Raw genomic sequence first — 7,219 nt, 5'->3', positions numbered from 1 at the left:
GACATACAAATGTTACTTTGAATAATATTTTATTTAGAAACTTACACACCGATAGGATTCCGTTGTAAATGTCATCTTGTAGTGAGATTCGGAAATTCATTCTGTGTGCAAGCTCTCACAGTGCATTATGTATGTTTTGTAGCTGTTGAGTGTACATGGGTTGTGCACTTATTATTGTGGTGCGTTGTGGGATTGATTGAGTGCACTTTAGAACATCAACAATGGTTTCAGACACCACTAGAAATGGCGGCTCCCTCAAACAATGCGCTAAGAGCATAGGGGGCTATTTTACATACAGCCATGGTTTTACTACTGTATAAACAATGGTAACCATTATTTATGGCAAATTAATAATGACGTTTGCTATACTAACAATAGTTTAACCATAGTGTATTTAGTAAAACTGCTGTTAATTTAAGTGAAGTTTAGTTATAGACGAATTTCGAGAGGATCACGTGCTTATGATTGCTAGCGGCTGGATTCGCATTATCCAATTCTCAATGCACCAATCAGATAACTCCTAAGCTACTATAAATACCCTTGGTTACACACCACCGCTATCTTCGTTTTGAAGAATCCCCCCCATCCACCCCTACTCCTCCTTCTTCCTAGATGGGTGACACGGTGGGCCAGTGCTTAGCACTGTTGCCTCACAGCAAGAATGTCTCTGGTTCTAGGCTTTACCAAACCAGCAGGCATTTCTGTGCGGAGTTTGCATTTTCTCCCCGTGCTCACGTGGGTTTCCCCCGGGTTCCCCGGTTTCCTCCCACCGTCCAAAAAACATGCAACATAAGTTAATTGACTAATCCAAACCGGCACTATAGACATGCTCCTAGTAAATGGTTATCTCTCAAGAGCAATCACTGGCTGTTCATTGGTTATTACAGCGGGGGAGTTCTCGAGATCTACCTGAGCTCAAACTCCCCTCTCGCCTTGCAACGGGAGAGAGCCCCGGGCTCGAGGATCTTATGAGCTCAGGGCCCTCTCCTGGGACAGCATGCCAAACAAGCTCATAATTAAACATCAGCTAAGTGTGAACTCTTGAAATGCTATTAGTATGCCACGCGCTTATTGAAACTTTACTTTACTAAATCCATGATTAACATTTGTAAGGGGCATACTTTAAATGTGAATTGTTAGGTGTAAACCATTTAGTTAATCCATTTATCCGCTTTCAAGACATTTAGTTTTTCACTCAGCTTTTGAATTAAAAAAAATTAAGATTTAAAATATTTGTGTTAAAAAACAGACAAGCTATAAAATATTTTATCTTAATTGCTTTCTGTGATACAAAAGTGCTGCTGTAATGGGGAAGGATTATGATGAGGCTCTGATCACTCCAGGGGCCCAGCAGACCCCCATAATTTGCAAATAATTTTGTTATTTAAATTGGTTCTTCAAACAATAATCTATTGGTTTGCACTAATCTATTGGTTGCAGTTTACATTAACTGTACTTCCAACAAGTTCAACAGTCATATGGTTTAAACCAGTGTTTCTCAACTACATTTCTGAAGGACCACCAACACTGCATGTTTTGGATGTCTCTGTTGTCTGTCACACCCATTTCAGGTCTTTCAGCCTGTGCTAATGAGCTGATGATCTAAATCAGGTGGTTAAGGAAAACATGGAAAATGTGCAGAGCTGGTGGTCCTCCAGGAATGTGGTTGAGAAGCACTGGTTAAACCAAGATAAGGCTCAAAGGAACCAAAAGTGCATATTCTGTCATTATTTACTCGCCCCATCTTGTTGCAAAACTGCTTAACTTCTTTTTTCTTCTGTGGAACAAGTACTTTTTCCTCCATAAAATGGAAGTCAGGGGTAACCGAAACTGCTTGTCAACACTCTTCACGGGGGCCCAATTATGTTTACAAGATATGGTGACAACAGATTATTGACGCAACTCAACCAGGACTTGTCCCATTGAGCATGCATTGGGCTGGATATTGTCTAAATTTGGTATTCTGTGATAGGTTAAGTCCTAGAAGAAAACTTAAGACTGCAGTTGAGGCTTTTGAGGGGGTTCAGAAACAATGCTGGCTGAATAACATCTAAATAACTAACAGAATAACTGCTTTGTAATTCAGTAATGACAGCATTTAACCCCTTTTTTATAATGACAATTTCATTTTGGGTAAAAAGTAGCTTTTAACCTCTGAGCTACTGCAATCGTAAGGCACAGGTTTGATCCCAGAGTGTTTTAGCTCAAACAAGGCTTCAGGGTGCTCCAGAAGATATGACACTGCACATAGTGAACTGTTCTTTGCCAAAACATCTGATAAATTAACATGTAACCACATGTTCGTGCTTCTAGCTCCAGAATTTCCATCTTTTGAAATGCTTCTACGTGGTTTAATAGCAAAAGTTTGTTTGTCACATTATCATTTTTTAAAAATATTTTAGTTTTAAAATCATTTGACCATTTGGAATCTTTAGTCAAGCTCTTTTGGTATTAAAAAAAATGCATGCTTTTTCATAATTTTCATATTTTCTATTGACTGTAGTACTTAAAACAAGTTCTGTCAGCACTCTGTCGTCAAAGATAACTTATATTTAGCATACATCTTGTGTTGGAGGGATAGTTTTGTTCTGGGAAGTAATAAAGTCTTAAAACCCCCAAGGGTAAACAGAACAGAAACAACATTAATGATTAATAAAGCAAATATCATTCATGTTCTTAGTGAATATGTTTGATTTAACAACATCTGACTCTACAAGAAGCATCCAATGGCTTGCCATGACTGGAACAAAGCTCCTAAGCAATCAAAAAACACAATATGGTAAATATTTATGTTGTTTATTTTAATGCACATTTTCAGGGAAACATTTATTGAATAATTATATGTTTCTGTATTTTACAATGTCTTTAATCCCTTTAGAAAAAATTGCTATGACTTTTGGCAACAGGTTATAAATATGAATTATTAAGTGCAAGCTTACACAACTGCAAGATGCTTTGAGCAGTAAACCGTGCTGAGCGTCCCTAAATGAGAAAACACTCCCTGCCACAAGTCCCAAACAAACACAAGGCATAGCAGATGACAGACAACAAAAACACAGTGGTCTTAAAGGTACAGCTCACCCAAAAACGGAAAATTCTCTCATAAAAAAAGGCTTTGACTTGACTTAAATGTTATTTCCCCCCTACTATTGAAGTCAAATGCCACCTTGTTACCCAAATTCTTAAACATAAGAAACTTATACATGTTTTGACCAACTTTAGTATGAGTAAACCTTCATTTTTGAGTGAATTACCCCTTTAAGTTATCCTCACAACACCAGATATATAGTTATAACAAAGCAAAACAAAACAAAAAAAACATGTAACAGTTGTTTGTTGTTGCGTGTATGCTCTATATTGAAGAACCCTGTGTCATTTACACTGGTTAACATGATTTAGAGAGTCTGTCAATAACATGTCAGTGTGTGCGTCTTGATACAGCTAACTACATGTAAACGTTCGGCTTTGAAGCACAGTGGAAAAGTTAGAAAAGCTCGAGAAAAAAAAATTGACACAACATTGGTTTGGCACTACAACGTTCCTGCATTTAGTGCAGTGTCGCACATTTGGCCAAGAGACAGAGGTACGAGTACACAGAGGGTGACAGTGCTGTGGCATTCGGCATGCAAACAGATGGGCTAGCATATGTAGCTAACGTACTAATGTAAAGCGACACCGCGGTCAGTCCCTGGACTATTTACATGGCTTTGAACATCTGGATATGATGCCTAATATGGCAAGCCAATTTAACATTTAATCTATATAGCACACTAGTATGTATTTCTATGCAACTAGTACTACTTTTGGTCCTACTTTATATTGTGTTCTTAACTACCATGTACTTGCATCAAAAAATAAATACAATAGACTCACTGTGTTCATAATGTATTTGAGTACACTTGTGGTGCTCTTGAGTTTGGGCAGGGGTAGGGTTATGGACAAGTTTGGTGGTATTGGTAGGTTTAAGGGTGATTTAAGGTGTAAGGGATGGTCAACAGTGTATTTACAAATGTAATTATAGAAATTAATTACAGATGTAATTACATACAGATATTTAATCAAGCATAAGTACAATGTAAAAACCATGTATTTACACAATAAGTACATTGTAACGAATTACTAATTTGTGCTGTAAGTACATATTAGTTAAGGCCACTTAATATAAAGTAGGACCCTAATTTCATAGATACTAGTATCTTTTATAATTTCATTTTTCAATTCTTTATTAAATACGAGTAACTTTTTAAAATATACTTTTTTGGTTTCATTAGATACTAGTAGTATGTATTTGATGCTAGCTCTTATTCATTAGGTACTAGTACTTATTTCAATAGTAGTCCACAGTAGTAATCTAAAGATAGGTAGGTATCTAAAAATAACTAATAGTACCTAATGAGTAGTTACTAAAATAAAATAAAAATAACTAATATAACCTATTAAATTTGAAAATGAATACACCCCAGCAAACAATTTTGTGTTTAATAGACGTCTAATAGACATCTAAACATAGACTTGGCTAAAACAAGGCTAAACTTGTGCTGTCAGTCTAATAGACATCTAAGAATAGCCCAAAAATAGACAGATTAGACAGACTTTATATGTGTAGTCATTCATTTCTGTTTATTTGATGACTAGTCTAGTTTTGGCCAATTCTTAGACGCCAATTAGATTTTCACTGACAGCCCAAGTTTAGCCTTGTTTTAGCCAAGACGACTATGTTTAGATGTCTATTAGATATCTTTTAAAACCAAACAATGCTTGCTGGGATACTATTCAAAACTGAACCGTTGATATATGAATGACGATCCCTATAGAACCCAATGGTAAACATTTAAAATTTGCTATTAGTAACAATAGAATTGTACCCAGTGATGGGTTACAGCTGAAAGGACATCCGCTGCATCAAACATGTGCTGGATGAGTTGGCGGTTCATTCCGCTGTGGCGATCCCTGATTAATAAAGGGAGTAAGTCGAAAAGAAAATGAATGAATGAACAATAAAATTGTAACTAGTCACTACTGAAATAAGTACTGGTATTTAATGAACAAGTACTAGTAGGTACTAGTGTATATTAATAAGTGCACACCAAATGCAAATTTAAGTATTCACATGAGTAAATGACATATAAATTCAGTGCAAATGTAAATATAAACAAATTTCCTCTGGGCAGGTAGAATGATGTGTAATGCGCAATGTGCTTGCCACCAATGCGTGGAATTTGCATCGAATGCATTGATCATGCAAGTTAAAACATCAATTGAAGCTAAATCTCGCATCTCACGAGTAAACTAGTGATGCGATCACATGTTTTCTTTGCATTTAGTGTGAACCCAGAACACCATTAGTGAAAAAAACACAAGTAGCTAAACAACTACTTCAAAGTACTAGTCCTTATTCAATGGAAATACTATCTAATATTAGCTACCATTCATTCATTTTCCTTCCGCATAGTCCCTATATTTATCAGGGGTCACCACAGCAGAAGGACCTGTCAACTTATCCAGAATATATTTTTACGCTGCGGATGCACCCAGCCGGGGCTCGAACCATATTAGCTACCAATAACATGAAAATAGATACTAGGATTAAATGTTCTAATGGCTTGCCATATGTCTCAACATCAAGTACAAAAACAAGGATAACTCCGTTTAGCGTTTTAGCTGCTTAGGATTAACATGTTATGTCACCAGTAGAGCAAGAAAAGGAACCACACAAGACCTAACTAAGAAGACACAACATCCATCATCTGAAAACACAATGCACTTCTGGTTAATTAGTGATCAATTAGTTCCTAACACCATTGATTCACTCCTGCTCCCAAAATACAGCAAGGAAAGAACAAGGTTAAAGACAAAATTGGCATTTGGGGTCAGTTGCTCTGAGAGAGAGAGAGAGAAAATACAGAAATAGTGTGCGTTAGATGACGAATTAGAAGTGTGCTAGTTAAAGAGTTGTTTTATTTGAGCATTTCCGTAATATACATTTATATGATGATAACCACCATAAAGATATTAAGCTGAAGTGGAAATGAAATGGTCTGAAGTAAAATGATGGCAGATTCGCACTCGGAACACCTCGGCTCTTTAGATCCATCAGGAATACTTTCTATTCCCATAGGCAGCAATGGTGAAGAACAGCATATGCAGCATTACAATTAAAACAACATCATAATTAAGCCCCTTTACACTACAAAATGCAACTCCATATTACACAGACTGAAGCTTATTTCGTATGAATGCGAAAGATGTTTCATGAGCGTGAAAAGTACAGGCATTAAAGAGTGTTTGTTAAACACAGTGATGTACTGAGAGAAACTATCCGCTTGCTATGGATTCCGGTTATTATCGCTGTTCACCCACTGAGCAAAAGCAGTTGAATCTGTGTCTTGTATGGGATTGTTTTGCAGCTCATATTTCAAACTGTGACTGATAAGTGATTTCAAACTTGCTAAACAGGCGTAAAACAAATCAGCTGCATGTACTCCTAAAATAACATTCGGTGTGACTCAATGGAAACACAAAGCCAGCAGATTCTGCAGGTTCTGCTCAGTTTGCATGTTGTGCTTCGGATGTGGCCCTTGCAGAGACTCATCCTTGTTTTAAGGCTTCAGAACTGTCCTAATGGCACACAATGGAAAATACTGAAAGATTTATAACAGTATTATTATCTTTCAGCACGTACTGTATTCCTCTACAATTATACATACCAAAAAAAGTAACACTTTAAAATAAGGTTCAGTTTTGTAACACCATTTGGTGTATGCTAAATAACTCATTTACTAAAACGAACAGCATAAACTAATGTATTTTAGCATTTCAAGTTGTATTAGTTCATGCGCAATGCACAAACATTAAAAGATAATGAACAATAGTGTATTAAATGTTACACAATAATAAATTAATAGTTCACTAAAGCTGTAAAAACAGGTCAATTCATAAAGAAATTCATGTATTAAACAAGTAATTATGCAAAAATTAAAATTTGTTAATTTTCTCAGGCCATTCAAGATGTGTAGATGACTTTTTTCTTCAGTAGAACATTTAAGAAGATTTTAAACATGTCAAAGGCACACCTTTAAAGTCAAAGGGGCATATATTGGGAAAACAAAAGACATACCTGTTGATACAGTACAATAAGGTCTGTTATATGTTATGTTATAAACATTATGTACATTACATAACTGTTATGTAATGTTATAAATATTGTTCGGTTTCACTT

Source organism: Danio aesculapii, chromosome 16, assembly GCF_903798145.1.
Source record: "Danio aesculapii chromosome 16, fDanAes4.1, whole genome shotgun sequence".
NCBI lineage: Eukaryota > Metazoa > Chordata > Actinopteri > Cypriniformes > Danionidae > Danio > Danio aesculapii.
Note: the sequence above shows the minus strand (reverse complement) of the source record.